Below are 20,646 nucleotides of genomic sequence, written 5' to 3'. Positions count from 1 at the left end.
TGCTAGTAAAAGTGGAATAAATTCAATCCTGCAAGAGAATGAATAATACACGAACAGATTTATACATATGCTATAATTGTTACTTGATAGAAATGTTAATAAAGCCATTAAAATTTATGGATATTTATTTATTTATTTTTATTATGGTCACTTAGCCAATGATTCATTAGTTGTGTATAACACCTAGTGCTCATCACGACACGTTTCCCTTTTAATACCCATCACCCAGTTAACCCCTCCCCACACAACCCTCCCTTCTCCAATCCTCACATTGTTTTCTGGAGTCCAGAGTCTCTCATGATTTGTCTCCCCCTCTGATTTCTTCGCATTCAGTTATCTCTCCCTTCCCCTGTGGTCCTCAGTGTTATCCTTACGTTCTACACGTGAGTGAAGCATATGATAATCATTTTTCTCTGCTTGACTTATTTCACTTAGCATAATCAACTCCAGTTCCATCCATGTCGATGCAAATGGTAGGTATTCATCCTTTTTGATGGCTGAGTAACATTCCATTGTATATATCAATCACATCTTTATCCATTCATCTTTGAAGGGCATCTCAGCTCCATCCACATTTTGGCTACTGTGGACATTGCTGCTATGAAAATTAGGGTACATGTGTCCCTGCTTTTCACTACATCTGTATCTTTGGAATGAATACCTAGTACTGCAATTCCTGGGTGGTAGGGTAGCTCTGTTTTTAATGTCTTGAGGAACCTCCATATTGTTTTCCAGGCTGGCTGTACCAATTTGCACTCCCAACAACAGTGTAAGAGGGTTCCCCTTTCTCTTGTGAAATCTGAATATATATGAATATGTATTTGAATGAATATATATGAATAAAATATATTAATATATATTTATATGTTACATATAAATATATCATACATATATAAAATATAATAAAAATTAAAACTCTAATTTTCTAAAATACAGACTCTACCAGTGTTAAAGACTTAACAACAAAGAAATAAGCTGGGGAAGAAAAGAAAGAGGAATAATTTTTTATATTGGTACGAGAAAGGATTTCTTAAAGAAGACAGAAAGATCAAAATCACAAAGGAGAAATTAGATGAATTTAATTATATCACAATATAGGTTATCTCTTTAATAAGCCATACATCTGTTTATAAAATACATGTATTTGTATAAAGTAAATGTTAAATTATTTGAAAGAATACATAACAAACTTTTAATAGAACTGGTTTTTAGAGTGTGATCTTTGTGCGCACGCGCACGTGTGTGTTTGTGTGTTGGGGGAATTTCTCAATGCCTTTTGTAATAACATTTGAATTTCTTTCATGGAACATTTATTTATGTGTCGCTTGTTTGATTAGAAATATATAAATCTATAACAATTATAAAAAAAAAGTCTGAAAGGCTCACCCATTATTTGTGCATCTAGAATTATAGACTAATTTTACTTTCTCCTTCCCTTATTTTTCATATTTCTACAATGAACATGTATTATTTTATAGTGAAAAATAAAAATTAATTTAACTTAATTTATTTTTTTAAAGAATATTTATTTATTTATTTATCTGACAGAGATCACAAGTAGGCAGAGAAGCAGGCAGAGAGAGGAAGGGAAGCAGGCTCCTGCTGAGCAGAGAGCCTGATGTGGAGCTCGATCCCAGGACCCTGGGATCATGACCTGAGCCGAAGGCAGAGGCTTTAACCCACTGAGCCATCCAGATACCCCTTAATTTAATTTTAATAGAAAAGAATGTCTTTTTTTCTTCTTCATTGTCTCATTTGTTTACCTTACTAGAAAATAAATACGAAGGCAGTTTTGTACTACTAGAAATTAATACAGTTATCTGTTGAATCATGGCCGATAGGTTTAAAATGATCTCTGATTCATTATAAAATATCAAGTAATCCTTACATATCACTAGAACAACAAAAATAATATTCTATATGTATCTTTTAAATTTTATTCAGGGTTAGGGTATGAAGAACATAATCTAATATTATTTGTCAAGAGAATATTTTTCAGCAAATTTTATGATTTTATGTTGTTATCAGCCAATGAAATAAATTTTCTATAATCACAAATAAGACTTCAGGAAATATCCACCATATTGTGTGTCCATGTTCTTTACAATAACATGTTGTAGAGTCAAATAGGAAATTTCTCAGTAGGAAATAATACAAAACTCTTTGGTATTATTAGTAATATTAATAGCCTATTGTTTTGAGTGAAGCCTGTTAGTTTCTCTCCTCGGTGCCAGAACCATAGCTACCTGATGAACTTCCATTAGGCTAAATGAGATAATCGTGTCTCAGGCTGTTCCAGATGGCATTTTTCACACTAATGCAAAGTCACAAATAAAATTTTAATTTGCTTCTTAAGAGGCAGATCTGTTCAAATAAATGAACAGAAAAAATAAATGTTTGCACCTTAGGGAAGTATCAGGAACAAACTGCAGAGATACTGTTTCTAAGTTTATTCAGTGACAGTGAGCCAGAGCATACTACAAAATGAGAAGAAGCCAAGGTTTTTTGTTGGTTTGTTTTTACCATCTCATTACATTGTTATCCTTTACTTAAAAAAAAAACACAGGTCATTTTGACACACCAAATATAAACACAGCATTATAAGTATGCTTCTAGAAGGAGTGTGTTAAATTCTTAGCAATGTTTACTTTCGGTCTCTAATTTTACTTAGGTAAAATACTTAATGGTGTTTGTCTTGTGCATCAGCTGGGCTATATCAGGTTTTAATGAGTAATCATATGTTTCAGGGAGCATGATCTGTGATAAAGTCTATGTAATATAAATACTGTGCTCCAAAACAAGTTTAATTTAACACTGACCTGTTTGGGAATTTTTTTTTTTTTTAATAGTAGTTGCAATGACAGGTTTTACCCCCTCCTTTCAGCGTGTTAACACACCTGTCAACGTGCAAGGCATAAAATACTTCTAATTTCCTCTTTGTTTCCTAAAGTACCCTTTATCTTTTTTTGTCCTTAGTCAGGACTGTAATTAATTGTTCTTTGTGTTAATATGACTATATCTATCAAGGAACTATAGCAGAAACTCTGTGTTGTACACGTGTGTGTGTGTGTGTGTGTGTGTGTGTGTGTGTGTGTGTGTTGGGGGTTATTAAAAGAACACTGAACCTTCCATTAGCTCTGCTATTCCTATGCCATTAAGGCACGTGGTGTTTCATATACAATCACTGGACTCATTCCTTCAGGCTAAACAAAGAGACATTCAGTATTCATATTTAGGCCTAAATGCCCACATATAATTTATAAAACGGTTTTCACAACATTTTTATTCTTTAAGAGGTAACATGAGTCATTCACCTAGAATTAAGTCATGTTAAAGCTAGAGTGAGTCAATGCTCCTCTTGTACAATCTGTTCATTTTATAGATGAAAAATAGGTTCAGAGATAAAGCCTTGCTCAAGGTCATAAAACCAGAGGGCTTCTAGACTCTTCTACTTCCTAGTACAGCACCATTTTTGCTCTAATCCCAGTACTTCCCTTTTCTTTATTGATTGTAATTTCCAGGAATGTAGGATCTGAACTTTGGCAACTTTTCTCCAGGTATTTGAAGCTAACTAGAGAAGAAACATGATGACTATTTGACATTGCTACCATTGAAGAAGGTGATGTTTCTCATGAAAACATATATTTGCTTCTTTTCAAACCATGGAGACCAAGAGCTATGATTGTGTGGAGCCCAATAAATGAAAGCCTGCTGACAAAATGATTTAATACAGACCGTGTAAAGTGTCAATTATTAAATGTTTCATACCCAGTGATAAGGGACAAGGAGAGATAAATTACCACTCCGGTGACACATTAGAAAATATGCTCAGCAGAGATGAGGCACCTGAATTGTCAAGTTAGAAATGACCCCATTAGAAGAGTAAGAATCATGGGAAAAGAAAGAAACAGAAAAAGCCATGTTTTACCTTGAATGACAATGTGAGAGGTTATCCTGGATTTTCCTGACAGATTTAGTAAATACAGGGCTCATTCTTTAGCAGAATTTGGGCTCTATAGGGTTATTTCTCTAGGGGACTATTTTTCTCTTATTGCCAGAATAGTTTTCTTTGATTATTAATAGCATTGAGACTGATTATATTTTTTTCAACTTAGAAATGAAAATAGGCAGCATATAAACAAATGATAATCTCAATAGTTCATATAATCCAATAATCAATATGATTCAACTGTATAACTAATTTTATCTGTATTCAGCACTTTTAATAATTCCCATAACCTTTTTATTTATATGTTTGCATTTTATGGGGTGTCAAGGAAACTATTCCAGCTGGCTTTTCACTCCTATTTCATGTTAATATACACACAACAGTAGAATATATAATATATGGTAGATCTCTAGAGTTAATTTGTTATCTTCATAATGAAAATTTCCATATTCTTGTGCTTTAGGCTAGTGCTTTTCAAAATATAAAATACACACACATTATCTGGAAATCTTGTTAAATTTGGATTCAGTGGGTTCTGGCTGAGGCTAAAATTCTGCATTTCTAAAACTCCCCAGAGATGCAAGTTGTTTTACAGACTACAGATTGAGTAGCCAATCAGGCAGGGTCTCCAGACCAGAAAAACCAGCAGCACTTAGAAGGTCCTGAACCATGAGAGACTATGGACTCTGAAAAATAATCTGAGGGTTTTGAAGGGGTGGGGGGTGGGAGGTTGGGGGAACCAGGTGGTGGGTATTGGAGAGGGCACGGATTGCATGGAAAACTGGGTGTGGTGCATAAACAATGAATACTGTTATGCTGAAAATAAATTTTAAAAATTTAGAAAATAAAATAAAATAAAATAAAAAAAGAAAGGCAAATTCATGGGCTATACCAACACTTGGTGCATCTTAATATCTAGGGGTGGGCCCAGAAACCACTTACACTCATGCTACACATTCTTCCCAAGACATTTTTTTCCTTTTTCTTTCTTTTTAATTTTCCTTTTTCCTTTTTTTTTTTTTTAACACAAATAGGCCTTAGACAAGAGCTGCATATTATATATATAATTGTACATATGCTTATGTAATTGGCTTATGTAGTTTGCTTAAAATTCTCAAGAATCTTTAGGTTAGTCACAGTTTTTTTTTTTTTCTCTCTTTTTTAACCAATAGCTGTGGACTCAATTTAAAATGAAATTTAAAAGAAGAAAAATGTACATGGGAGATAGAGAGGAGAAGGTAGTTGGGGGAAATTGGAAGGGAAGGTGAACCATGAGAGCCTATGGACTCTGAAAACACAATCTGAGGGTTTTGAAGGGGTGGGGGGTTGGGAAGTCGGGGTACCAGGTGGTGGGTATTATAGAGGGCACAGATTGCATGGAGCACTGGGTCTGGTGCAAAAATAATGAATACTGTTATGCTGAAAATAAATAAAAAATAAATTAAAAAAATAAAAATAAAAGAAGAAAAATGTAAAGCAAGAAATTGATAAAAAAAAATTTAGGATTGATTCAACTTTCCTCTTTTTCCAGTATAAATTCCTCTATCACAAAATATATCAGTTGTATAAAATTCTACTATATAAAAATTTTTATATTTATAATTTATTAGGTATTAATTATGGCTGAATAAACATCCTGATTTTATAAATTTTCTACCAAATTCAGTATCTTTTCTTCTTTTGCCTTATATTACTTTAGAGTAGGTAATGTTTTTCTATGCAATTAAATGAAAGCTTTACTTCATTTAAGAAATGGTTATTTTTTAAAGAGGCTTATTGAAATTTCACTCACCATGCATGATAAAAAAACTTTTCTGATCTATCTACAAATATGTCATGGTAGATAAGTTAAATATTAAGCACTTTATAATTATTCAGGTCCTATTTATCTGGAATTTGGTCATTTTCTTCTAATGTCTAGAGGAGAACAAAAAAATGGAGAAATCAGTGTATGTGTCACAATAAAATAAAATAAAATAAAATACTTAACACTCTAAAATTGTCTTCAAACTTTTCTTGACATGGATATTGGACACTGAAGAGCAAAACTTTCCTTCCATTTCTCAAATAGAGGGTTTTTTTGTTTGTTTGTTTGTTTTTATTATAATTATTTTATTTTTTTAATTAATTTTTTTATTTTTATAAACATATATTTTTATCCCCAGGGGTACAGGTGTGTGAGTCACCAGGTTTACACACTTCACAGCACTCACCAAAGCACATACCCTCCCCAATGTCCAGAATCCCACCCCCTTCTCCCAAATCCCCTCCCCCCACCAACCCTCAGTTTGTTTTGTGAGATTAAGAGTCACTTATGGTTTGTCTCCCTCCCAATCCCATCTTGTTTCATTTATTCTTCTCCTACCCACTTAAGCCTCCATGTTGCATCACCACTTCCTCATATCAGGGAGATCATATGATAGTTGTCTTTCTCTGCTTGACTTATTTCGCTAAGCATGATACGCTCTAGTTCCATCCATGTTGTCGCAAATAGCAAGATTTCATTTCTTTTGATGGCTGCATAGTATTCCATTGTGTATATATACCACATCTTCTTGAACCATTCATCTGTTGATGGACATCTAGGTTCTTTCCATAGTTTGGCTATTGTGGACATTGCTGCTATAAACATTCGGGTTTTGTTTTTGTTTTAAAGATTATTTATTTATTTATTTGACGGAGATCACAGGTAGGCAGAGCAGCAGACAGAGAGAGAGAGAGGAAGGAACAGTCTCCCCGTGGAGCAAAAAGCAATGCAGGGCTAGATCCCAGGACCCTGAGATCATGACCTGAGCCTAAGGCAGAGGCTTTATCCCACTGAGCCACCCGGGCGCCCCTCTCAAATAGAGTTTTAATAATGGTTATATGAAGGTGTAATACTCTGGCTAGGGATGTTTTATAAATAATACAAAGGACAAACTGGGTACCATCAGTTTGAAGATCTCAATCTACTCAATATCAACTATAAGAAAATGTATTAATATCTTACTTCACAATTTTATTTTTCTAATATTTTGGAAGAATTTTTCTTATTTTGTTTTTAAAATTATTTAGACAAAAGTAATTTATTTTATGACATTGTTTGCATTTATCATAGTTAATATATATTCTAGGAATTCTTATGAATCAGGAATACTAACTCTCATATATATACATATATATATGTGTATATATATATATATATATATATATATATATATATATATCTTATAGAACAAAATGTGCTCATCATACCATCAAAGATCATACTTCTGGGGCATTTGGGTGGCTCAGTGGGTTAAGGCCTCTGCCTTCGGCTCAGGTCATGATCCCAGGGTCCTGGGATCGAGCCCCACATCTGGCTCTCTGATCAGCGGGGAGTCTGCTTCCCTTCCTCTCTCTCTGCCTGCCTCTCTGCCTACTTGTGACCTCTGCCTATCAAATAAATAAAGAAAATCTTTAAAAAAAAATCATACTCTTGATCCATTCATCTGTGGATGGACATCTAGGTTCTTTCCATAGTTTGGCTATTGTGGACATTGCTGCTATAAACATTCAGGTGCATGTGCTCCTTTGGACCACTACATTTGTATCTTTAGGGTAAATACCCAAGATGTGGTATATATACACAATGGAATACTATGCAGCCATCAAAAGAAATGAAATCTTGCCATTTGCGACAACATGGATGGAACTAGAGCGTATCATGCTTAGCGAAATAAGTCAAGCAGAGAAAGACAACTATCATATGATCTCCCTGATATGAGGAAGTGGTGATGCAACATGGAGGCTTAAGTGGGTAGGAGAAGAATAAATGAAACAAGATGGGATTGGGAGGGAGACAAACCATAAGTGACTCTTAATCTCACAAAACAAACTGAGGGTTGCTGGGGGGAGGGGGTTTGGGAGAAGGGGGTGGGATAATGGACATTGGGGAGGGTATGTGCTTTGGTGAGTGCTGTGAAGTGTGTAAACCTGGTGATTCACAGACCTGTACCCCTGGGGATAAAAATATATGTTTATAAAAAAAAAAAAAAAAAAAAAAAAAAAAAGAAAGGACAAATACCCAACTTGTGTAGCAGCATGGACGGGACTGGAAGAGATTATTATGCTGAGTGAAATAAGTCAAGCAGAGAGAGTCAATTATCATATGGTTTCACTTATTTGTGGAGCATAACAAATAGCATGGAGGACATGGGGAGTTAGAGAGGAGAAGGGAGTTGGGGGAAATTGGAAGGGGAGGTGAACCATGAGAGACTATGGACTCTGAAAAACAATCTGAGGATTTTGAAGGGGTGGGGGCTGGGAGTTTGGGGTACTAGGTGGTGGGTATTATAAAGGGCACGAATTGCATGGAGCACTGGGTGTGGTGAAAAATAATGAATACTGTTATGCTGAAAATAAAAAATAAATTAAAAAAAAAAATAAGTAGACTAAAATCTCCAAATGAAAGCCAGAAATTATCAGACTAAATGTAAATAATAAAATCAAGATTTTATTACCAACTAAAAAAAAAAAAAAAATCATACTCCTTGGTATTTACCCAAAGAAGCTGAAAGCTTATGTCCACACCAAAAAACGTACACAAAAGTACACTGAGCCTCAGTGGCTCTGTTGTTGAGCATCTGACTCTTGATCACAGCTCAGCTTTTGATCTCAGGATCATGAGTTCAAGCCCTTCATTGGGCTCCACCTTAGACATGGAGCCCACTTAAAAAAAAAAAATGTACACGTGAATGTTTATTGCAGCTTTATTCATAATTACCAAAACCTGGAAGCAACCAAGATGTCCTTCAGGAGGTAAATGCATAAAAAAAAAAAAGTGATACGTGGTTCCACACAGTAGAATATTACTCATTGCTGAAAAGAAATGAGCTATCAAGCCATGAAAAGACAGGAAGGAGACTTAAATGGCTATTGTTTTCCTGAAAAAGAAAATGCCATATGATTCCAACTGGGTGACATTTTGGAAAAGAAAACTATGGAGATAGTAAACAGATCAGTGGTTGCTGGGGCTTGGGCAAGGAGTGGGGAAGGAATAGGTGGAGCACAGAGGATTTTTAGGACAGTATACACACACACATATATACACCCAATATACACATATTTTATATAATACTATAATGATGGGTCACCAAACATGGGTCCCTAGAATACACAACACCAAGGTGAGCCCTAATGTAAATTATGGACATTGAGTGATAACGACGTGTCATTCTAGGTTCATCAGCCGTAGCAAATTGTACCATTGTAATGCAGGATGCTCACAGTGGAGATTGTGCCTGCGTGGGGACCAGGGCATATGGGAACTCTCCGTAGGACATGGGATCATGACCTGAGCCGAAGACAGATGCTTAACCGACTGGGCCAGCCAGACACCCCAATTTAAAACTGTCTTAAAAACTAAAGCTTTTCATTGAAAAAAACACAATTAGAACTTCATGAATACAAACTTTTATAATTAATGAAGTTAATATGATGTTATTTTCGTATATATTCCGTTAAAGTATTTAGTCTTTCAATGAACTTTCTTTGAAACTGAAAAATCCATATAAAAAGTACACATTATACTCTCTCTTCTTTCTCTCTCTCTCAAATAAAAAAAGTAAATAAAATATTATTAAAAAGGAAAGAAGTACACATTACAGTGTATGTCTTAATGAGTTTTTTAATGACATACATATCAAAAATTAAGTTATAGACTGTATGATATTGGCTTTACTTCACTAGCATATTCAAGGGTCTCTCTCCAGCATTCCTGTCATTGGGATCCTCTGGGAAATAAGTTATACTATGCTCACCTGTGAATTCTGAGGGCCTGTATTTACAGACAGAGTAAATAATTATTGAAAATGTAAGAATAAGGGTGCCTGGGTGGCTCAGTGGGTTAAGCTTCTGCCTTCAGCTCAGGTCATGACCTCAGGCTCTCTGCTCAGTGGGGAGCCTGCTTCCCCCTCTCTCTCTGCCTGCCTCTCTGCCTACTTGTGACCTCTCTCTCTCTGTCAAATAAATAAATAAAATATTTAAAAAAAAGAAAATGTAAGAAAGAACAGACACAAAATATACAATATGTTAATTATGAAAATCTCTTCCTAAACAATTGTTCTAAATAAGCTAAAAATAAGTATTACCTGTTGTTCATAAATCTTTATGGTAGAGCATAAGTGGAATAGCAAGGAAAAAAAGTAGCATATCAAAAAAAAATGTTATTATTGACATTATTTAGAATTGCCATATGATAATAATGAAAAACAAAACAACCTTTATTTGCTGTTATTACTGTATTTAAATTCTCTACAGGGAATGTACTCTCTTACTACCTAAAGAAGGGATAAACCACATCCACTGCCCATAACTCTGTTATGCCCCACTGGAGAGTGCCTACTCGTAATTATTATTAATTATTATTATTAATTATTATCTTATTAATTATTGCATATTTAATATGTTATCATCCCATATGATATATACTTTCATATTCTATTTCATTATTAAAATATGATCACTATAAATTAAAGCTTTCTTCATGAAAATCAACCTCAAGGTAAATTGGGAATAGTTAGAAAATTATAGCTAGCAAACAGAAAGATCAAACAATTTATAAAAATAATGACTGTGATATGATAGTATTTTAGCTAATGCTTTAGATAAAGACTTGCTTTGTGCCTTCCTCTCACAGTCTGTCTCTCCCTCCCTCTCATTATAGTTCACAACAGTGTAAGCCTGGACATGATCAAAGCATGAAATGTTCCAACCCTTAAAAAAATATCCTTTGCAGTGGCACCTGGTAGTTTCATCAGTTAAGTGTCTGACTTTTGGTTTCGGTTCAGGTCACAATCTCATAGGTTGTGAGATCCAGTCCCATGTAGGCTCCGCCCTCTGTGGGAGTCTGGTCAAGATTCTCTCTCTCTGCCCCTCCTCCACGTGTGCTTGCTCTCTCTCTCAAATCAATCAATAAATATTTTAAAAATATCCTTTGCCGTATTGGGTTGGAAAGCAATACAGATCAGTGATAACTGTCATCAACAAGCTCTTCTTCTTATGTTCTATGTGCAGCCTTTTGTTTATTTATTTTTTTTATTTGGTAAAAACATTCAATCTCTACTGTGTTTTATTATAGAATGTTTAAAGAATAAAATCTGAAGTGTAGATTTGACCAAGGGACATACTTGTAGGCAATCCAGTTGAAATCATCTTTCATATGACAATGCTTCTTGTTTTCCATTAAGAATGATTTTTTTTTTCTTAAGAATTATTTATGGCCCAAATGGCTGAAGTAGAATGCGTATAAAAATTTTTCTTGAGTGTCATCCCAACACTTTTTTAATCAATCAAGAAATTTTATTATTCATGGACTTATAAAGTTCATGATCGTGGTTCTTTGCTCCACGAAGTACCTAAAGGATTCAAGGTGGTAAAGTACCCCAGAGTAGTGGTTAAGAGTGTAATGAAAGTAATCAGATAGAATTGGGTTTAGATTCTGGTTCTTCCACTCATTAATTAGTGTTTTTTTGTAAACTTATCTAATTTCTGTATATATTAATTTGTTAAATATCTGTAAACTAGAGACAATATTAAAATACACTTCAGGCTTACTCTAAGAACTAAATAAACTGGTGTTTGTAAGATGCTAATTTTAATGTCTGGTGCACAGGAACCATTCTATCAATCTTCATTAATATCAGTCATGTACTTTTTCCTAATATTATTAGTCATCTTGACAGTGTGCAAAGAAAAAAGTTTAACAGCTGATTCAAGAGAGTACAAAGAAGAAAGTCCTGAAAATTATGCCTGAATGCCTCTGTTTTTTTAGCTAATCCTACATAGAGGCATGTCCAAAGGCTTCCATACCCTAACCACTGTCTAGGTCCACCATCAAACAACTTGTTCAGATCAACCAAACAGAGACTAAAGACTTAACATGCTCCCTAAAATTATAGTCAAGGACAACTTTAACAATAAGCCTTAGTTTTCCTATAAATTTCAAGCAAGTTATGTTAATCTTCCCTTCATTTTTAATTTAACATCTACTAACACTTGAAGACAAAAGATTGAGAAAGCTTTTCTTTCCTGTTGGCTTAGCATTGTCTCTTAATTCAGCAATCATTTAAATAAATCAGGTAAAACAAAATTGAGTAAAGCGATAGTCCTTTCAACTTCCACTTGTATTTTTTTTTCTTGCTGTGTTTTTTACTCCATGTTTGATGCATTTTTTTTTTTTTTTTTTAAGTGCTTCCAACCTGGGAGTAGAAATGACAACATGGTGTGTTGGAAGCGATTACTGCCTGTCTGGAGAGCACGGTGAAACATGAGTACCTTCAGTGTCACCCAGGCAAGTATTAATCAGTACCTCAGCACAGCCTGAAGTGACTTTTTGTGATAATAAAAAAGGAATTTTTCCCCAAAATGTATGTCAGAAATGTGTGTTGCAAGTATTTCTCTGGAAAGAAACAGTTTTTGATGAAAGCATTTTCTTTTTAGAGGAAATGAAACATTTTCTGATTTGACACACAGCATGTCAGTGCTGGGGTGGTTAGGAAAATATACCACTTATAACTCAAAAAAGGAGTGGCAGTTGTAAATTATATCAAAGCCCATTACACAAAGAGAATGTTCTTCAAAGCTAGGTAATACCACATATATACATAAGGGTTATCAAAACCCCATTAAATTCGACCCTTTTAGGTTTTCCTGCTGAGATTAATTTCCCAACATAACATCCCCCTTTTACAGAAAACCTTCCTTTCTCAGAAGCTCTTGTTCTCATGGGACCTTTCCACCATTTCCCTGATAGCCAGGGGCTAACCAGCAATCCTTCATGATCTCGTAAGGCATTTCATTTAAATTTATATTGAGAAATTTATAGTCTTATTAAGTTGTCTTCCCCTGAGATTCATTTTGCCGTGTTTCATTGGCATGTCATTTTAAATAGGTGCCATTTAAAAGCGTGCCCCATATTTTTACAGGCCATTCTACAATCAAATGAGGTTAAATCAAAACTTGAATGTTTCCATGTGGATAGCCAAAGAAGATTTTTTCCCAATACTTTGGTTTTGTATTACTTATTCACATGTGCTTCTCAAAGTTTCTATGATCAATCAATATATGTAAATCTAAACCTCATGATAAAGATAATGATTATAAACGATTAATGTTTGTGCCCGTAATAATTAAAAATAAACATAGTCAATGACTTAATAATTTAATATTTCAACAATCTCAAAATGGTCTACTTGATCACTGAAATGGTATTTCTTGATGCTGGTAATCAGTTGAGGCATTTCTTCCGTCTTTTCCAAAGCCAGATGTTCACCGGAAGTCTGCAGACCCAGCAAAGATTCAGAGCTCACCTCAGCTATCCTAATGAGTTTTGAAACTTCCAAATCTACCTATCCCTGAGCAAATTATCTTTTCTTTATATTCTGGTGAAAAAGACCAAGCCCTTCTTGCAACAATGGAGATTTCTCAGATCTGATGCATTAGGAGTTTCCCACCTTATGGGAGCTTTTGGAAGCAGTTCAAAAATCATAAATTTACAACGGAGACCCTTAGCAGTCATTCTGAGCTACAAACCTGTTCAGAAGAGGATGACGATAATGACTGGATTAGTTTGCTAGGGCTGATGCAACAAAGTACCACAAACTGGGGTGCTTAACACAACATAAATTTATTGTCTCCGTTTTGGAAGCTAGAAGTTCAAAATCAAAGTGTCAGCAGGGCCACAATCTCTCCCATGCTTCTAGGAAAGAACGCTCCGTTGCCTCTCCCTAGCTTCAGAAGGTGACCAGCAGCATCCGGAGGCCCATAGCTTGTAACCAGAAAAGCCCAGCCCTTCAATTTCCCCCTCCTTTTCTCTTCTCTCCCTCCCTTCCTTGCTCTTTTTCTCTTTTTGCTGCCACTGAATCTTTCCAGATCATCTGGAATATAACATCAGTAGAAGCGGTTAGATGTCAGTAAGGAAATAAAAAGAAACAGTTGGTGTAAAATAGTTGGTGTAAAAGAAATAGTTGGTGTAGCCAAAAGGCATGAGAACATAGAAATTGAAGACTAAATAAACTTTGACATCAAGGAACTGTAATGTTGAGCACAACAATTAATCACTTTAGGACTCAGATTGCTCATGTATAAAATTAAAAAAAAAAGGATTATTCAATTATTGGATATATGAGGCATGTATACCTTTAGAAGATATACGGAGATGCCAGCAGAAAAATAATATTTAAAAATCGCTAGTAAATTGCTAGCAAAGTAATGTAATTAAGTCTACTTAATAAATTTCATATGTATGTCCTGAAATAATTATCTGTTCTGTTTTTGACCCAGAAAGATATATCAAAATGAAAACTGGAAGATAAAACTCAGTAAACTGTGGAAAGAGTAGTGATCTCCAAACTAAAAAGTGTCATTTAAAGCATAGATAAATTAAATTTAGAAGATAACTTATTTATTTTAGATATCTTATTATTCCAATCATGGTTTTGAATGTGTGTAATCATTTGAGAATGTTTAAGCTCATTTTTAACATAATTTAAAGGTTTGTTTACTTGAATTTTTGAAAAGGAAATCAAAGTTTCCCCAAAGTTATTGGTACCAATATTTACAATTTTTTTGAGTGAATATGAGTACAGAAAGAGTACTCAAAGAACTATGAAAGTCCATGAAAGGAGCGTTTTTATTGAGGGCCTGCTACAGATAACCATCTCTGTTAAGCAATCTCTATTAGGAGATTTCCATGTATAATTTACACTTTATCAAAGTTTCATAAATGGTAGAATATCACTTTCAATATATATGTAGAGAAACCGAGATTTAAAGAGCTAAGTAAAGTACTTACTAAAACTACATAGCTTTGGGGCACCTGGGTGGCTCAGTGAGTTAAAGCCTCTGCCTTCGGCTCAGTTCATGATCCCAGGGTCCTGAAATGGAGCCCCATGTTGGGCTCTCTGCTCAGCGGGGAGCCTGCTCCCCCCCTCCAACCCCGCCTGCCTCTCTGCCTACTTGTGATCTCTGCTTGTCAAATAAACAAATAAAATCTTAAAAACAAAACAAAAAACCTACATAGCTTAAAAACAAGGAAAGTGAACTACAAACACTGATATAGCTGAATCCAAGCCTAATGCTCCCTTAACATAAAGACGCCATCCCAGGCGATAACTAAAATGTATCCACCACTGTTCTTGCCCTCAAGCTGTTTGCAGTGTTCATTGAGTAAAATCGTGTACTCAAAAAAGTTGCTATCTTTCACCTCCATGGGTTACCATCCTAACCAGAATCACCATCCCTGGACATGAACTGTTATAAGAGGTTACCAGGCAGGATTTTATCTAATTAACCCTTTTTCTTCTCCAATCCATTCCTTATAGAACAGTCACAGTGGTTTTTCAAATACATGAGTACAATTACTACACTCCCAATGCTCTAAAATTCTGTAATGATCTCTCAGTGCTCTTAGAAAAACATCCTATATGATATGACCCAGGCTTTCCTCTCGAGTCCCTTCGTGGACATATTCCTCACATCACTTAAGCTGAATAAAGATTTTAAAGAGCTTAGTGTTTTCACATGTGCAATATTTTCATGTCGACAGCTCATTAAAGAATAGCATCTGTATATCTTCCAGGATGCAGCCTACGTGTCATTTGTGCAGATAAGTTGCTTTTTTCCTTTTCAACATGTTTGATTCTAGGTTAATTTTGTATTTACTATCAATTTCCTTCCCAATAGCACAATTCCCTGAATAAGTGATCCATGAATTTTGTCTGTTTTATTTACTGCAGTGCCCACTGTACTTGGAATAGAGTCAGTGTTCATTCATTCAACAAATTTTTGTTGAATGTCTACTCATTGCTAGGCATAATTTTAGATTTTGGATTATATTAGTGAAAAAATAGACAAAAATTTCTGCTTTCATAAAGCTTTCAACGCAGCGCACAAAAGAAAGATAGTATACAAAAAACACAATAAATATATAAATGTGTGGTATTTTAGAAATTGATGAGTGCTGGGAAAAGAGTAAATAAGTTTATAAGTATAAGGAAAGGATTGTAATGTTAAGTGGGTGCATAGAATAGGCCTCATTGAGAAGGAAATGAAGGGTTTAATGAATATTTTTCAAAAGAATGTATGAACCTTAAGAAAGAACAGTTCAACAAATGCCCAAAAAGATGCACAATAGTGTCATGAAAATTTGTGGAAAAATAAATATATCAGTAAGTAATAAACTAGGAATGCCTTTATAAAGAAAGTGACAGAGCAAGGTTTTGAAGAATGTATAAGTTTGAGAGATTGAGATAACACATGAATGACTGGGAATGACTTTCAGTAAAAATAACCGTAAGGAGCAATGTATGAGAAAGTACACAGATACTTAAGGACTGATAAGTTAGACTGGTCTAGGAGTGGTTATGAGAGAGAAATCATAATGCTTGTCAAAAGGTCCATTAATACCTGGGGTGCCTGGGTGGCTCAGTGGGTTAAAGCCTCTGCCTTCGGCTCAGGTCATGATCCCAGGGGCCCGGGATCAAGCCCCACGTCGGGCTCTCTGCTCCACAGGGAGCCTGCTTCCTCCCCTCTGCCTCTCTGCCTACTTGTGATTTCTCTCTCTCTGTCAAATAAATAAAATCTTAAAAAAAAAAGTCTATTAATACCTGATTGTTGAGAGTCTAAATGTTATAAAGAGATTTTTAAAAAGGCAAAGTTTAATATTATAATGAGTAAGAACGAGTGGTGATTGTTTGGAGATGTTTATAGATAAGGTGTATCAGTAAATAATGGAGGCCCTAATGTAATTTAAGAAACCAGTTAAGTCCCCCACCCCCACAAAAGAAACTAAACAACCCAACAAAAAGGTGATGATGATTTAGATCAGGGTAATGGCAATTTATCAGAAAGCAGAATTTATAGATTTGGGCAATTATTAGGATATGCAATATGACAAACTCAGAAAGTAAGAATGACTCCTAAGTATTAATCCTGGGTAACTGTAATAAGACACATGCCAAGTACTAAGAGTGATGCTGAGATAAAGAGCTCATTTGTGGAAAAGTGACAGATTTTTATACGATTACTGTAGATGTGCCAGGTCTTTGCATATCTAGTTAATTATCTCCAGAATCCTATGCCATCAGATCATAGAGCTTGGAAAAAGGATTGTGATATATACACTTGCTCATTACCTTCAGCTACTATCTCTATGTAACTGAGAGGCTAATGAAAGATCTCAGAGAAAAAAATTGTAAAGAGAACAAGGACTTAAAATAAAACCCTAAAGAATATGTATTGGATGAGGAAAAAAATGCTGTAATAAGGCAGAAAAGATGTCAGAGATGCATAAGAAAAAAGTGTTCTATGCAATAAGAAAACTATAAGCATGTAGACTATGAAGCTGAGGAATAAACTAATGTTAAAAATAAGACATAATTTAAATACTACAGGAAAAAACAGAAACTAGACAATGGTCATTGACCATTTTGGAGATAATAAGGACATTTATTACTTGAGAGGTATGTTTGTTGAACTGTGGAATGGTATGGTGAGGACAGCCTTTTGTGATGTATGAAGGACTGACTGTATTAATATTTGAGAAGAAAATAGAAACAAAGACTACAAACTGTTCTGTCAAGAAAGACAAGAGATGATTAAGAAGTTCATAGCAGGTGGTTAAATTCATAGAAATCATTCTGAATTCAGTTTAGGGAAGAAGTGGAGTTGGCTCTATTTATAGGGGCAGGTAAAGTAAAGGCAGGAAGAAAGAGAAAAGAGTTTGTTGTTGCTGCTGTTGTTGTTGTTGTTTCCCAGACAAGAAAAGAAATGATGGAAACATGATGTAAGGCGAAAGGAATACCTTTCAGGGGCTGAGGGAAGATACCTCTGAGAGGAAAAGATGACAAAAAGAGGAGAAAGGAACAGAAGTTTTTGTTTGTTGTTGTGTATAGAATAGAAGTTTAAAGATGAAATGTAGCTTAGATGTTACGACAAAAGTGAAGAACATATGCCCAGAATTGGGTATAAAGTGTCATGCCCAGGAATAGAAAGGTCTTGAAGATCAGACACGTCAAAGATTCTGGGAGCAAATCAAGAGTCAGAAAGGTACTGGTTGAATCAAGCGGTGACCAGAGGACAATATAGGCATATATTTGGCACGACTAGGTTTGGCAAAAGTTGACGAAACCTTGTAATACAAAGTAAAGTTCATAGCATTTTCCAGTTAATGGAACACTAAAAGTTAGACAAGACCTTGGTCCCAGGGAAACTGGTAGTAGAGAGACCCCTCACCTGTTAGGGAATATGACAGGATCATTTCTGAAAACAAGAAAAAAGACCAGAACAAGGCTAGAATTTTATTACTGGAAACCATAAGTTAGCATACAAGAAGCATCAATTTTCATTTGCTTTTTAAGACTCCTCATAGTTTGAGACACTTATTTCTCTAGTATGATAACAGGTTTTCCATCATGTCAGTGGTGGGATCTATAGCTACAATTTGTAATATGGCAATTCCATATGCAAAAATAGGTAAGACACAGAAGATAACCAATGGGTTTAATATGTGAAACAAGTGTGCAGATTTCATTTGTTCCAGATCCAAAGAGCGTAGTTTATTTCATCATCCCCTCTCAGGTTCTTCACGGAAATGTCTGAAATACCTGCTTCTTTCCTTTCACTTCTCTATTATTTGTCTGCTTGGTTTTTTGTTTGTTTGTTTGTTTTTTGTTTTGTTTTGTTTTTTATTTTTTATTTTTTTTTAATTTTTTATTTTTTATAAACATATATTTTTATCCCCAGGGGTACAGGTCTGTGAATCACCAGGTTTACACACTTCACCAGATGGACATCACAGATATATTCAGAACATTTCATCCCAAAGCAACAGAATACACATTCTTCTCTTGTTTTGTTTTTTAAAAGATTTTATTAATTTATTTGACAGGCAGAGATCACAAGTAGGCAGAGAGGCAGGCAGAGAAAGAGGGGAGAAAGCAGGCTTCCCACTGAGCAGAGAGCCTGATGCGGGACTTGAACCCAGGACCCCGGGATCATAACCCGAGAGGAAGGCAGAGGCTCAACCCACTGAGCCACCAAGGTGCCCCTGTTGTTGTTGTTTGTTTGTTTGTTCTTACTTTGCCTCAGCATCATAAAACTTATATATCATCACTTATTTAGATAATACTTAGGTACCAACATTGGGTATTTCTCTGTATATTAAATTAGCATAAGCTTTCTTTATCAAATACCCTAGTGGCCTGAAAGTGCTAAATATAATTTTGAATATGAACATTCAGAAAAACATGCATGATGCATCCAAAGCATATAGTTTTGTGGAATGTTGTAGCAATAACTGGCAGCTAGACAATCAGAGAACACAGACAGTAGTAATTTCTAATGTCCAATCATTATCAAAAAAGCATGACAGAAGTTAATGTGGAAAGGTAGTACTAGTTTATTGATGATGACATCTTTGAGAAGGCTAACCATCGGGTCTTTCCTTGGTATCTACAGCAAAGAGGTGAGAAAAAATTGACAGAATAGTGGAGTTTGTCCACGGATGGACTGAGATGGTGAACTTAAGAGCAGGCAGAAGTTTTCAGAGTGAAGGGAGTAATTCAGAAAATAGACAAGCTAGAAATAGGAAGTGGGTCAAAGTGGGTCAAAGAGGATTTCCAGAATGAAAGATCTTGGTGGTAGAGAACATCTCAGATATGATATATTGCAATGCAATAAATTTATTTTATCATTTCATAAACTTACATCCATTCCTACTATTGAATACCAGGCATTCTTCTATATGCTGGATACAGAACAATATACACAAGAAAAGGTCCCTGTAATCATGGCAGTTAAATTCTAATGTGGAAAGACAGACAATTAGAAAGAAAGAAACAAACAAACAAGCAAAATCAGATAATTACAGGTAATGTGGAGAAAAATACTACAGACTAAGGGTTAAGGTCAGAGTGGAGTTGAGGATCTGTTATATCATGGTGGCAAGCAGTGGCAAGTGTTGATATTGGGATAATAGGAGAAACCTACAGAAAATAGAAAGTGAACTGTTTCGAGAGAGAAATGTTTCAGACAGATAGAAGAATACAACAAAAATCTAAGGCAGGACCTCAGGTGTGTTCTAAGACGTAGAGTCAAGGAAGCTAGAGAAGTCCAGACCAGGAGTCTCACCAGGCGCTTAAGACTAGTTCTTCTGGGCCCAGTAGAATATCTTCACATTGGATAATTTTGAGAAGATAGTTGAAATACTGTGACTTTCGTTTTAAAGTCCCTGTTGTTTTTACAGGAAGGACCAAGAGTATGAGAAGGGAAACCAGCTAGAAAGCATCTGTAATAATCTAGATGAAAGACGATAGTGTTTTGCACCATGGTGGGTATGTGAGAAGTCAGATATAATTTAAAGCTTGAATTAAAAAGATTTCCTGATGGATTTTGTGTGGGGTTTGAGAGAAAGAGTAGTTTGGGTTAGCTACAAGGTTTTGCAGTAAGCATTCGAAGGAAAGCAATATCTGTATACTGAGTCATTCAAAATTAAAACTCTAATCCCCAATTTAATTTCAAAGGTTCCTTGTGGATTAGTAACTTTCATATTTAATTACCATCATTTTAGTTAAATTTCAGAAGGGAGTAGGGATAAATAAGCATTTTCAGTCCTTCCTGTTTAATGAAAGCTCCAATAATACATTGTCTACTTACTATCTACCTGGGATGTGTGTGAA

The 20,646-nt window shown here is 35.1% G+C and overlaps 1 long non-coding RNA gene across 5 annotated transcripts in view; it reads left to right on the top strand.

Annotated features, from left to right (window-relative positions):
- The window catches only part of LOC309863170, a 45,827-nt gene extending 42,095 nt beyond the window's left edge, over positions 1 to 3,732 (top strand). For 3 of the 5 annotated variants that reach the window (XR_014310904.1, XR_014310905.1, XR_014310906.1), the window contains one exon: positions 3,558 to 3,732. This is a non-coding gene — a long non-coding RNA (uncharacterized lncRNA). Of the gene's footprint in view, positions 1 to 435; positions 474 to 3,557 lie in introns of all 5 variants that reach the window. The other 2 variants (XR_014310902.1, XR_014310903.1) reach the window with 1 other exon arrangement.
- Positions 3,733 to 20,646: the final 16,914 nt, after the last annotated feature.

This window comes from Mustela nivalis (assembly GCF_964662115.1).
Source record: "Mustela nivalis genome assembly, chromosome: 4".
NCBI lineage: Eukaryota > Metazoa > Chordata > Mammalia > Carnivora > Mustelidae > Mustela > Mustela nivalis.
This window is presented reverse-complemented; position numbering and strand designations above follow the sequence as displayed.